Below are 13857 nucleotides of genomic sequence, written 5' to 3'. Positions count from 1 at the left end.
CGCACCGCACCCACCGACCTAGTGGGCAAGGGGACTTCTGCTTAGCGCTGAATATGAGCATGATAAACTATTTGGTGAATGAATGAATGGGTTCTTGAATGGAATGGTGTGCTTGGCCAGCCTTTGGACACATGACACACCCTCTTTTCTGTCCCCGCAGACGGGCAACAGGATCCCGGCCTTCTTCCTTCTTTGCTGAGGTGTGGAATGTGAATGTATTGAAAGCTTTCAGAATTAGGGGAATGCTTTCTAGCGGGATGATCCGCTTGTGTGAAGGCACAGTCTTGCCGAAATCCCTGCAGCGCCAGAAAGCTCATAAGGGTTCTATAAAGAAACTGATAGATGGCCCAGCCCTAAACGGCTTTCCCCAGAAAAAAAACATTTTTCTAAACAACTCAGGTACTCAGGTTAGGACCTTAAAGACCTCTTTCAGAGTGATTCAGAAATCCCAGGATCCAGGTGAAATGCAAACAGTACAATAGTCTGTTTTCATTTTTATTTATTTATTTTAAAGAGAGAGAAGAGGAGAGAGACACAGATAGAAACATCCAGCCAGCCTTGACCTGGGTCGAACCTCGCAACCTCTGCAAATGGGGATGGTGCTCTAACCAACCAAGCTACCTAGCCAGGGCAGTAGTTTGTTTCTTTAAAAGGATAATGTGGGCCCTGGCCGGTTGTCTCAGTGGTAGAGCGTCGGCCTGGCGTGCAGAAGTACCGGGTTCGATTCCCGGCCAGGGCACATAGGAGAGACGCCCATCTGCTTCTCCACCCCTCCCCCTCTCCTTCCTCTTTGTCTCTCTCTTCCCCTCCCCCAGCCGAGGCTCCATTGGAGCAAAAGATGGCCCAGGCGCTGGGGATGGCTCCATGGCCTCTGCCCCAGGCGCTAGAGTGGCTCTGGTCGCAACAAAGCGACGCCCTGGATGGGCAGAGCATCGCCCCCTGGTGGGCAGAGCGTCCCTGGTGGGCGTGCCGGGTGGATCCCGGTAGGACGCATGCGGGAGTCTGACTGCCTCCCCGTTTCCAGCTTCAGAAAAATACAAAAAATAAAATAAAATAAAATAAAATAAAATAAAATAAAATAAAATAAAATAAAATAAGGGATAATGTGCCCTGACTCAATGTCTTGGTTGGTTAGGGCTTTGACCCGAAGCATGGAGGTTGGCGGTTCAATCTCTGGTCAGGGTCAGAGCACATATAGGAACAGATATTCCTCTCTCTCTCTCTTCCTTTCTTTCTCTAATACCAATAAAATAATTTTTTTTAAATAAGTAGGCGCCTGCCTGACCATGCGGTTGCGCAGTGGATAGAGCGTCGAACTGGGATGCCGAAGACCCAGGTTCGAGACCCCGAGGTCACCAGCTTGAGTACGGGCTCATCTGGTTTGAGCAAAGCTCACCAGCTTGAGTCCAAGGTCGCTGGCTCGAGCAAGGGGTTATTCAGTCTGCTGTAGCCCTCCTGGTCAAGGCACGTATGAGAAAGCAATCAATGAACAACTAAGTGCCACAACAAAAAACTGATGATTGATGCTTCTCATCTCTCTGCGTTCCTGTCTGTCTGTCCCTATCTATCCCTCTCTCTGACTCTCGCTCTGTCTCTGAAAAAAATAAAATAAAAATAAATAAATAAAAAGGCTAACGCTGTGTATTCAGCAGGTCCTACATCTTGTAGGGCATTGAAATACAGATAGAGAAATAAAACTTAGTTCTGGGATTTTTTTGGCCCCAGCAACATGCAAATAATTCATGGGTTTCCAAATGGTTTCTCTGTAACATCATCTGGCTTCCCAGAGCACATAATTCTCATACCCACAAATACTGATTATACCCTACCTTACCACAAAGAAACAAGTGGACTCCCAAGCAGAAGGCTCAAGGGTTTTCCCACATGTTGGAAGCACCCATTTCCCCCTATGGGGAAAAAAAAACTAAGCACAGTTTTTCTAGCACCATATAGGCCAAACAATTAGCCTTTAAGTTACACTCTGTCATGCTCCCTAATTGTACTCTCTAGTTTATCATTTTATATACATTTATTACACTAGTATATGATCATATTAATAGTTTTATCTCTAATTTACTGAAAACATCCTATAGTTATAGACCATTATAGCTGGTAGAACGTTGTCATATACCTTACCACAATTAATTTTGTTTATTTTCTTAGCGCAAATAGAATTTTTTTGTCACCATTAAATATCTAAAATTTTTTTTTTGAGAGTACATTTATTAAAGCTGGGGATGGTGAAACAAGGAAGGGCTTAGGATAGAAGAAGCAACGGGAGAGAGCCTGGACGAGCTGTTCTGGCTTTCCAGAAGCGCCATGCCACAAGGAAGAAGCAAGCCAAGGCACGGCTGCCGTCAGCTCACTGAAAAGTCAGAAAAGGGGGCCTTGGAGACAGGTCCAAGGGATTGGTCTGAGACAGGCTGCCACTGTCCACTGCTCCCTGGTTACAAGAGTCTCATGGGGACCCTTAAAGTATAGGAGAGAAAAGTAAAAATGTACACCTGAGAGGAAGAGCACTAAATGTCTGAATTTTCTCTCTGTGTGTGTGTGTGTGTGTGTGTGTGTGTGTGTGTGTGTGTGTAACAGAGATAGAGGAGAGGGACAGACAGACAGGAAGAGAAAAAGATGAGAAGCATCAGTTCTTTGTTGCAGCACCTTAGTTCATTGATTGCTTTTGCATATGTGCCTTGACCAGGGGACTACAGCAGACCAAGTGACCCCTTGCTCAAGCCAGCAACTTTGGGCTCAAGCTGGTGAGCCTTGCTCAAACCAGATGAGCCCGGGCTCAAGCTGGCGAACTCAGGGTTTCGAACCTGGGTCCTCCACGTCCCCGTCCTACGCTCTATCCACTAAATGTCTGAATTTTAAATAGATCCTTGCACTGGGGGCTCGTATCTGCTAGCTCAGTCATTGTTAGCACCTGTCTCACCCCCAGGAACTTTTTCCCGAAGTGCTGCCTTCACCGTGAAGTTCCATGAGTTTCCCCAGTTCAAACTTGGGCTTTTTCAGCATTGTGGCTTTTTTTCTTTTCCAAGTGAGAGGAGGGTAGATAGAGAGACAGATTCCTGCATGCTCCCCCACCAGGATCCACCCAGCAAACACCACGGGTGCAGGAGAGGAAGAGGGAGAAGGGGTGGGGTGAGGTAACAGATGTTCCCTTCTCCTGTGTGCCCTAACTGGGAATTGAACCTAAGACATCTACATGCTGGGTCGACACTCTACCACTGAGTCAACCTGCCAGGGCCCATTGTGGCTTTTTTTTTTATTAATTTTTTTATTTTATTTATTCATTTTTAGAGAGGAGAGAGAGAAGGAGAGAGAGATACAGAGAGGGACAGAGAGGAGAGAGAGACAGAGAAAGAGAAGGGGGGAGGAGCTGGAAGCATCAACTCCCATATGTGCCTTGACCAGGCAAGCCCAGGGTTTCGAACCCGCGACCTCAGCATTTCCAGGTTGACGCTTTATCCACTGCGCCACCACAGGTCAGGCCATTGTGGCTTTTTTAACAAAAACATCATGGTGAAAAAATAGATTGTGAAGACTTTTCTATATCTTTTTCAGTGCTGTCTGGAATCAACTTACTAACCACCTCTTTCAAACCATTTGTCTGAACCTGTCATGTCATGATTTCTTCTGGATTTGGCATACCTGTTAATGCTGAGCATAAGACATTTTCCAAATTTGATTGTTGTATTTTTTTAGTAAAACCAACACAGTATAGACGAAGCAAATAACCATCGGTAGTCCTGACATCAACATAAGCTTCAATCATGGTCTGCCATTTTTGACCACGGAGCACATTTTGTCATGGGTAAAATCCAAACCAAGGAGATTATTAGTAAGGCACTTTTTGATCTGAGGATCCTCAGTAACTAGCTTAAATTTTATAAATGCAACTTCATCATTCTGCGAATCAGCTAGGCTTACTCCAAAAACACGACCCTTGAGACCAGATGTGTGACTGGTGTTTTTCAAAATATTTCTTATACTGAACATAGCTGGTGTTTCACATCATACCAATCTTTCTTAGAAGATGGACTGACCATTTTCTTCTTGGCTCCCTTTTTGGTGCCTTTTTTTTTTTTCTTTGAATGCTTTTTTTTTTATTACAGAGACAGAGAGAGAGTCAGAGAGTGGGATAGATAGGGACAGACAGACAGGAATGGAGAAAGATGAGAAGCATCAATCATTAGTTTTTCGTTGCGACACCTTAGTTGTTCATTGATTGCTTTCTCATATGAGCCTTGACCGTGGGCCTTCAGCAGACCGAGTAACCCCTTACTCGAGCCAGCGACCTTGGGTTGAAGCTGGTGAGCTTTTGCTCAAACCAGATGAGCCCACACTCAAGCTGGCAACCTCGGGGTCTCGAACCTGGTCCTTGGCATCCCAGTTTGACGCTTTATCCACTGTGCCACTGCCTGGTCAGGCTTTAGTGCCTTTTGTAAGGTGTTTGTTCTTATCCATTGCCATGGTGCTGCTCAGAGAGCCAGAAAGTCGCCATAATTAATTTTATATTTGTTTCCCTACTACCATAGATTGTATATACCTATATACAAAGAATCTGTCCCATTCCTTTGACCTAGGATCAAACCAGCAATCTCTGCACTTCAAGACAAAGCTCTAACCAACAGAGCTATCAGCCAGAACTGCAGTTGAATTCTATAATTTCAAAGACTTATGGTTAGCCTACCCTGTGGTGGCGCAGTAGATAAAGCGTCAACCTGGACTGCTGAGGTCGCTGATTTGAAACTCGGGGCTTGCCTGGTCAAGGCACATGTGGAAGGCAACAACTACAAGTTGATGTTTCCCATTTGCCCCAACCCCAAATCAATAAATAAAATCTTTTTTTCTTCTTTTTTGGCAAGAGGGAGAGACAGAGACAGACAGAGAGGGAAGAGGGGTCAGACCAGGACAGACAGGCAGGAAGGGTCAGAAATGATAAGCATCAACTTGTAGTTGCAACACTTTAGTTGTTCATCAATTGCTTTCTCATATGTGCCTTGACCGGGGGGCTCCAGCTGTGTCAGTGACCCCTTGCCCAAGCCAGCGACCTTGGGCTCAAGCCAGTGAACATGGGGTCATGTCTATGATCCCACACTCAAGCCGGATGAGCCTCCACTCAAGCTGGCGACTTCAGTATTTCAAACCTGGGCTCTCAACGTCCCAGGCCAATGCTCTGTCCACTACACCATCACCAGTCAGGCAATAAATAAAATCTTAAAAACAACAACAAAGACTTATGGTCAGAGAATAAGCTTGCAATAATTTCCATCTTCTTAAATTTGTTGAGGTTAGTTTTGTGGCCTAACATATGGTCTATCCTTGAGAATGTTCCATGTACACTGGAAAAAAATGTATAGTCTGATGTCCTGGGACACAATGTTCTATAAATGTCTATTGTGTCTGTTTGGTCTGTGTCATTTAAGGCTAATATTTCTTTACTGATTTTCTGTTTGGATGATCTATCTAAAGCCATCAATGGTGTATTAAGAACTCCAACTATGATTGTGTTTTTCTCTTTCTTTTTGTTGTTGTTAGAAGATGTCTTATAAATTTTGGTGCTCCCTGATTCAGTGCATATATAAATATATTAAGAAATGTGCCTGACCAGGCAGTGGTGCAGTGGATAGAGCGTCGGACTGGGATGCGGAAGACCCAGGTTCGAGACCCTGAGGTCGCCAGCTTGAGCACGGGCTCATCTGGTTTGAGCAAAGCTCACCAGCTTGGACCCAAGGTCACTGGCTCCAGCAAGGGGTTACTTGGTCTGCTGAAGGCCTGCAGTCAAGGCACATATGAGAAAGCAATCAATGAACAACTAAAGTGTCGCAATGCGCAACGAAAAACTAATGATTGATGCTTCTCATCTCTCCGTTCCTGTCTGTCTGTCCCTGTCTACCCCTTTCTCTGACTCTCTCTCTGTTCCTTAAAAAATAAAAATAAATAAATAAAAAAGAAATTTTATGTCTTCTTGATATACTGTCCCATTTATCATTATGAAATGTCTATCTTTGTCTCTTGTTGCCTTTGTTGTCCTGAAGTCAAAACGTATTGCCCTGGCTGGATAGCTCAGTTGGTTAGAGCATCATCCCGAAGCACAGAGGTTGCCGGTTCAAGCCCCAATCAAGGACATACAGGAACAGATTGATGTTTCTGTCTTTCTCTCTCCCTTCCTTTCTCTCTAAAATCAATAAACATTAAAAAAAAAAAAAAGTCGCCTGACCTGTGGTGGCGCAGTGGATAAAGTGTCAACCTGGAAATGCTGAGGTTGCCGGTTCGAAACCCTGGGCTTGCCTGGTCAAGGCACATATGGGAGTTGATGCTTCCAGCTCCTCCCCTCTGTCTCTCCTCTCTCTCCCTCTCTCTCTCTCTCTCCCTCTCTCTCCTCCTCTCTAAAATGAATAAATAAAAAATTTAAAAAAAAGAAATTATAAAAAAAAAAAAGTCAACATTGTCAAATATCAGTATGACCATACCTGCTTTTCTTTAGGTATTATTTGCTTGGAGAATTATTTTCCAACCTTTCATTTTGAGTCTACTTTTGTCCTTGCAGCTTAGATGTGTAGATGTGTCTCCTAAAGGCAGCATGTGGTTCAGAAGTTTTGCTTTTTGGTCCAATTTGCTACACTGACTTTTTATTGATGAGTTCAGTCTGTTTATACTTAGGGTAATGATTGATGCTTGAGCTTTTCCTACAGCCATTCTATGTTTTGTTTTCTGGTAGCTCTGTGTCTCCTTTGGTTCTTTACTTTTGTGTTTCTGTCAGTTGTTTTTTTGTGTTTTTTTTTAAAGATTTTATTTATTCATTATAAAGAGGGGAGAGAGAGAGAGAGAGAGAGAGAGAGAGAGAGAGAGAAGGGGGAGGAGCAGAAAGCATCAACTCCCATATGTGCCTTGACCAGGCAAACCCAGGGTTTTGAATCGGCAACCTCAGTGTTTCTAGGTTGACACTTTATCCACTGGGCCACCACAGGTCAGGCTCTGTCAGTTGTTTTTGTTTGATGGTATTCCATACTTCTTTCCCGTTTCCTCCTTTTCTTTCTTTCTTTTTTTTTTTTTTTTTTTTTGTGGGACAGACACAGAGAAGGACAGACAGGGACACAGAAGGAAGGGAGAGAGATGAGAAGCATCAATTCTTTGTTGTGGCACCTTAATTGTTCATTGATTGCTTTCTCATATGTGCCTTGACGTGGGGGCTACAGCAGACTGAGTGACCCCTTGCTCAAGCCAGTGACCTTAGGCTCAAGCCAGCAACCTTTGGGCTCCAGCCAGCAGCCATGGGGACATGTCTATGACCCCATGCTCAAGCCGGCGACCCCACGCTCAAGCTGATGAGCCTGTGCTCAAGCTGGCAATCTTGGGGTTTCAAACCTGGGTCCTCCACATCCTAGTCCAATGCTCTATCCACTGTGCCACTGCCTGGTCAGGCTGTTTCCTCCTTTTTTTAAGCTATGTGTTTCAATATTTTTGGTGTGTGTGGGTGGTTACCATTAGATTAAGAAAAAATATTTTCAGCCCTGGACAGATAGCTCAGTTCGTTGGAGCATCATCCCGAAGCATAAAGGTTGCTGGTTTGATCCCCATTCAGGGCACATACAGGAGCACCTTGATGTTCTTGTCTCTCTCTCTCGCTCGCTCGCTCCCATTCTATCTCACTAAAATCAGGAAATAAAAATAAAAATTGGGTTTATTCTTTTTTTATTTTTTATTTTTTTATTTTATTTATTTATTTTTGACAGAGACAGAGAGTGAGTCAGAGAGAGGGACAGACAGACAGACAGGAATGAAGAGAGATAAGGAGCATCAATCATTAGTTTTTCATTGCACATTGCAACACCTTAGTTGTTCATTGATTGCTTTCTCATATGTGCCTTGACCGCGGGCCTTCAGCAGACCGAGTAACCCCTTGCTCGAGCCAGCGACCTTGGGTTCAAGCTGGTGGGCTTTTTGCTCAAACCAGATGAACCCGCGCTCAAGCTGGCGACCTCGGGGTCTCGAGGTCCCAGTCTGACGCTCTATCCACTGCGCCACCACCTGGTCAGGCAAATTGGGTTTATTCTTTTTTTTGTTGGTTTTTTTTTTTTGTATTTTTCTGAAGCTGGAAACGGGGAGGCAGTCAGACAGATTCCCATCATGTGCCCGACCGGGATCCACCCGGCACGCCCACCAGGGGGTGATGCTCTGCCCATCCGGGGCGTCGCTCTGTCGCGACCAGAGCCACTCTAGCGCCTGGGGCAGAGGCCAAGGAGCCATCCCCAGCGCCCAGGCCATCTTTGCTCCAATGGAGCCTTGGCTGCGGGAGGGGGAGAGAGAGACAGAGAGGAAGGAAAGGGGGAGGGGTGGAGAAGCAGATGGGTGCTTCTCCTGTGTGCCCTGGCCGAGAATCGAACCAAGGACTTCTGCATGCCAGGCCGACGCTCTACCACTGAGCCAACCGGCCAGGGAAAATTGGGTTTATTCTTTTTTTTTAAATTTATTTATTTATTTATTCATTTTTTTGGAGAGGAGAGGGAGAGACAGAGAGAGAGAGAAGGGGGGGGAGGAGCTGGAAGCATCAACTCCCATATGTGCCTTGACCAGGCAAGCCCAGGGTTTCAAACCAGCACCCTCAGCATTTCCAGGTTGACGCTTTATCCACTGCACCACCACAGGTCAGGCCAAATTGGGTTTATTCTTTAAAATATATATATGTAGTTTATTTTTTCCCCTTATTTTTTAGAGAGGAGAGAGAGAAAGCAGGGAGGAAAAGGAAGCATCAACTCCCATATGTGCCATGACCAGGCAAGCCCAGGGTTTCAAACTGGTGACCACAGCATTCTAGGCCTATGCTTTATCCACTATGCCACCACAGGTCAGGCAAAAAAAAAAAAAAAAAATCAAAAAAATCTGTATTTGGAAGTGTGGGTTCCAGGGTAAAGATGGAACTTTCAGGTTATGTACTTTATATAAAGCAAAAATTGTCGCCTGACCTGGCAGGGGCAAGGTGGATAGAACATTGGATTGGGATATGGAGGACCCAGGTTCAAAATCCCAAGGTCACAGGCTTGAGTGCGGGCTCACCAGCTTGCACACGGAGTTGCTGGCTTGAGCGTGGGATCATAGACATGATCCCATGGTCGTGGGCTTCAGCCCAAAGGTCGCTGGCTTGAAGCCCAAGGTTGCTGGTGTGAGCAAGGGGTCAATCAATCACTCTGCTGTAGCCCCCCCACCTCCCCACCCCCTGTCAAGGCATATATGAGAAAGCAATCAACAAACAACTAAGATGCTGCAACGAAGACTTAATGCTTCTCATCTCTCCCTTCCTGTCTGTCTGGCCTATCTCTCTCTCTCTCTGTCTTTGTCACACAGAAAAAAACAACAACAACAAAAAACTGTAAATGAACCTTTGACACAGTAATTCTACTTTTAGGAACCTATCCTACTATAGTACATAATTCTAAATGTAGATCATACAGAAATAAATTTTCATGCTAGAAATATTGGGAAATAGCCTGACCTGTGGTGGTGCAGTGGATAAAGCGTCGACCTGGAATGCTGAGGTTGCCGGTTCAAAACCGAACACTTGCCTGGTCAAGGCACATATGGGAGTTGATGCTTCCTGCTCCTCCCCCCTTTCTCTCTCTCTCTCTCTCTTTCTCTTTCTCTCTCCTCTCTAAAAAAATGAATAAATAAATAAATTTTTTAAAAAAAGAAATATTTGGAAATAGCTTGAATGTCTAATAATAGAATATTACATTATGCTGTAGTAATCAGGTTCATTTTAAATGATAAAGACAATGTAATACTGTGGAAAGTGATTATAGTACAACATTTAGTGAAAAAAAAAATGACACAGATTTCTATTAACACAATTAGAATGTTTTTTTTAATAGTACACATAAACCACAGTGTTATCACATGACCCAAGAATTCCAGTATATTATTAGGTGGTTATTGAAGAGAATGAAAACATATATGTACACACACACGTATATGAATATTCACAGCTGCAGGGTTCAAAATAGCCAAAAAGTGGAAACAACCCAAATGCTTAACTGATAAACAGAGAAACAAAACATAGTATATCTAAACAATGAAATATTGTTTGGCAATAAAAAGAAATACAGTACTGATACATGCTACAATGTGGATGAACCCTGAAACATTAGGCTAAGTGAAAGAAGCCAGATACAAATGACACATATTGTGTGATTCCATTTATTTGAAATGTCTAGAACAGGAAAATCTATAGAAACAGAAAATAGCCTAAGCAGGCAGTGGCACAGTGGATAGAGCATCGGACTGGGACACAGAGGATCTAGGTTCGAAATCCCGAGGTCAACCAGCTTGAGCGCGGGTTCATCTGGTTTGAGCAAGGCTCACCAGCTTGAGCCCAAGGTCGCTGGCTTGAGCAAGGGGTCACTCGGTCTGCTGTAGCCCCCCCCCCATCAAGGCACATATGAGAAAGCAATCAATGAATAACTAAGGTGCTGTAAAGAAGAATTGATGCTTCTTACCTCTCTCCCTTCCTGTCTGTCTGTCCCTATCTGTCCCTTTCTCTCTTTCTGTCTCTGTCACCAAAAAAATAAATACATAAAAAAGAAAATAAATTAGTGGTTACCTGGAGTTGTTGGGGGGAAATGGGGCGTGAGTACTAATAGACAAGGGTTTTCTTTGAAGGATGATGAAAATGTTCTAAAATGGATTGGGGTGATGTTTGCACAACCCTGTGAATATACTAGGATCACTGAACTGTACACCTTAAGTGGGTGAACTGTATGGTATATGAATTACAGTGTGTCCGTAAAGTCATGGTGCACTTTTGACCGGTCACAGGAAAGCAACAAAAGACGATAGAAATGTGAAATCTGCACCAAATAAAAGGAAAACCCTCCCAGTTTCTGTAGGATGATGTGGCAGCATGTGCGCATGCACAGATGATGACGTAACACCATGTATACAGTGGAGCAGCAGCCCAAGGCCATGGCAGTCCAGATGTGGACGGTACAGAGGAAAGTTCAGTGTGTTTTGTGGCTTGCTAAATTCGAATCCGTGACCAAAGTGCAACATGAATATCGGCGCGTTTATAACAAAGCGCCACCACATAGGAATAACATTACTCGGTGGGATAAGCAGTTGAAGGAAACCGGCAGTTTGGTGGAGAAACCCCGTTCTGGTAGGCCATCAGTCAGTGACGAGTCTGTAGAGGCTATACGGGGATAGCTACCTAAGGAGCCCTAAAAAATCTGTGCGTGAGCCCACATTGAACTGCACTGAATAGGTATGAAACTGGGAGAGTTTTCCTTTTATTTGGTGCAGATTTCACATTTCTATCATCTTTTGTTGCTTTCCTGTGACCGGTCAAAAGTGCACCATGACTTTACGAACACACTGTATATGTCAAAGCTATTGTAAAAAAACTTTAATGGGGCCCTGGCTGGTTGGCTCAGTGGTAGAGCGTCGGCCTGGCATGCAGGAGTCCCAGGTTCGATTCCCGGACAAGGGCACACAGGAGAAGCACCCATCTGCCTCTCCACCCCTCCCCCTCTCCCTCCTCTCTGTCTCTCTCCTCTCCTCCCGCAGTAGAGGCCCCATTGGAGCAAAGTTGGCCCGGGCACTGAGGATGGCTCTGTGGCCTCTGCCTCAGGCGCTAGAATGGCTCTGGATGCAACAGAACGACGCCCCAGATGGGCAGAGCATCACCCCCTGGTGGGCATGCCCGGTGGATCCTGGTCGGGTGCATGCGGGAGTCTGTCTGACTGCCTCCCCGTTTTCAGCTTCGGAAAAATGAAAAAAAAAAACCAAACAACAAAACTTTAATGGTACAAATAAAAAAGGAAATTAGAAAGAAAAAGAATGTATTGTATTTGAGGTGGTAGGATTATAGATGATTAAAATATAGTTTATTTTCCTTTTGTCATATGTGTTACTTTTTTATTTTATTATTATTTTATTTTTATTTTATTTTATTTTTTTCTATATTTTTCTGAAGCCAGAAACGGGGAGAGACAGTCAGACAGACTCCCACATGCGCCGGACCGGGATCCACCCGGCACGCCCACCAGTGGGCGACACTTTGCCCACCAGGGGGCGATACTCTGCCCCTCCGGGGCGTCACTCTGTTGCGACCAGAGCCACTCTAGCACCTGGAACAGAGGCCGAGGAGCCTTCCCCAGCGCCCGGGCCATCTTTGCTCCAGTGGAGCCTCGGCTGCGGGAGGGGAAGAGAGAGACAGAGAGGAAGGAGAGGGGGAGGGGTGGAGAAGCAGATGGGCTCTTCTCCTGTGTGCCCTGGCCGGGAATCGAACCCGGGACTTCTGCACGCCAGGCCGACGCTCTACCACTGAGCCAACCGGCCAGGGCTTATTATTATTATTTTTATTTTATTTATTCATTTTTAGAGAAGAGAGAGAGAGGGAGAGAGAGAGACAGAGAGGGAGAGAGAGGAGAGAGAGACAGAGAGAGAGAGAAGGGGGGAGGAGCTGGAAGCATCAACTCCCATATGTGCCTTGACCAGGCAAGCCCAGGGTTTCGAACCGGCGACCTCAGCATTTTCAGGTCGACGCTTTATCCATTGCTCCACCACAGATCAGGCTTTTTTTTTTTTTTTACAGAGACAGAGAGTGAGTCAGAGAGAGAGACAGACAGGGACAGACAGGAACGGAGAGAGATGAGAAGCATCAATCATTAGTTTTTCATTGCGTGTTGCAACACCTTAGTTGTTCATTGATTGCCCTCTCGTATGTGCCTTGACCGTGGGCCTTTAGCAGACGGAGCAACTCCTTGCTCGAGCCAGCGACCCTGGGTTCAAGCTGGTGAGCTCTGCTCAAACCAGATGAGCCTGCGCTCAAGCTGGTGACCTCGGGGTCTCGAACCTGGGTCATCCGCATCCCAGTCCGACGCTCTATCCACTGCGCCACCGCCTGGTCAGGCTGTGTTACTTTTATAAGGAGAAAACAAACTTTTTTTTCTTTTTTGTATTTTTCCGAAGTTGGAAATGGGAAGGCAGTCAGACAGACTTCCGCATGCGCCCAACCGGGATCCACCCGGCATGCCCATCAGGGGGTGATGCTCTGCCCATCTTGGGGACTCGCTCTGCCGCAATCAGAGCCATTCTAGCACCTGAGAAAGAGGCCACAGAGCCATCCTCAGCGCCCGGGCCAACTTTGCTCCAATGGAGCCTCAGCTGTGGGAGGGGAAGAGAGAGACAGAGAGGAAGGAGAGGGGGAGGGGTGGAGAAGCAGATGGGCACTTCTCCTGTGTACCCTGGCCAGGAATCGAACCCAGGACTCCCGCACGCCAGGCCAACGCTCTACCACTGAGTCAACCGGCCAGGGCTAAAACAAACATTTCAAAAGCACCAGATGCATATCTCAGGCAACTATTTCAATGTAAATAACCAGCATTACAACCATTCTTCTTACCTCTTTGTAGGTTGTGAATTTTATCTTTGTGTTATCGTATTTTTCTTAATGATATATTAATGTATTTTCATAATATATTCTAGATACTACATTTTTTCCATAATATGCAGTTGCGTCAGGAGGAGGAAGCCATGACTTTAGGCAGATGGGGGGTGGGGGGGGGGTAGAAAGGTCCTTAGCAACCTATGTCCCCTGTTTGTCCAGAATCCAACCCTCTGCCCCAAATCAGCCCCTCTGCTTAAAAGCTCAAAGCCCAGTAGCTCGGTTGGTTAGAGCACCCTCCGGAATCGCAGAGGTCACCGGTTTGATTCCTGGTCAGGGCACATACAGGAACAGATTGATGTTCCTGTCGCTCCCTCTCTTTCCCTTCCTCGTAAAATAAGCATAAAGAAAAAAGAAAAAGCCTGACCTGTGGTGGCGCAGTGGATAAAGCATCAACCTGGAAATGCTGAGGT

Source organism: Saccopteryx leptura, chromosome 1, assembly GCF_036850995.1.
Source record: "Saccopteryx leptura isolate mSacLep1 chromosome 1, mSacLep1_pri_phased_curated, whole genome shotgun sequence".
NCBI classification, from domain to species: Eukaryota; Metazoa; Chordata; class Mammalia; order Chiroptera; family Emballonuridae; genus Saccopteryx; species Saccopteryx leptura.
The sequence above is the reverse complement of the archived record's forward strand: the minus strand, read 5'-3'. Positions refer to the sequence as shown.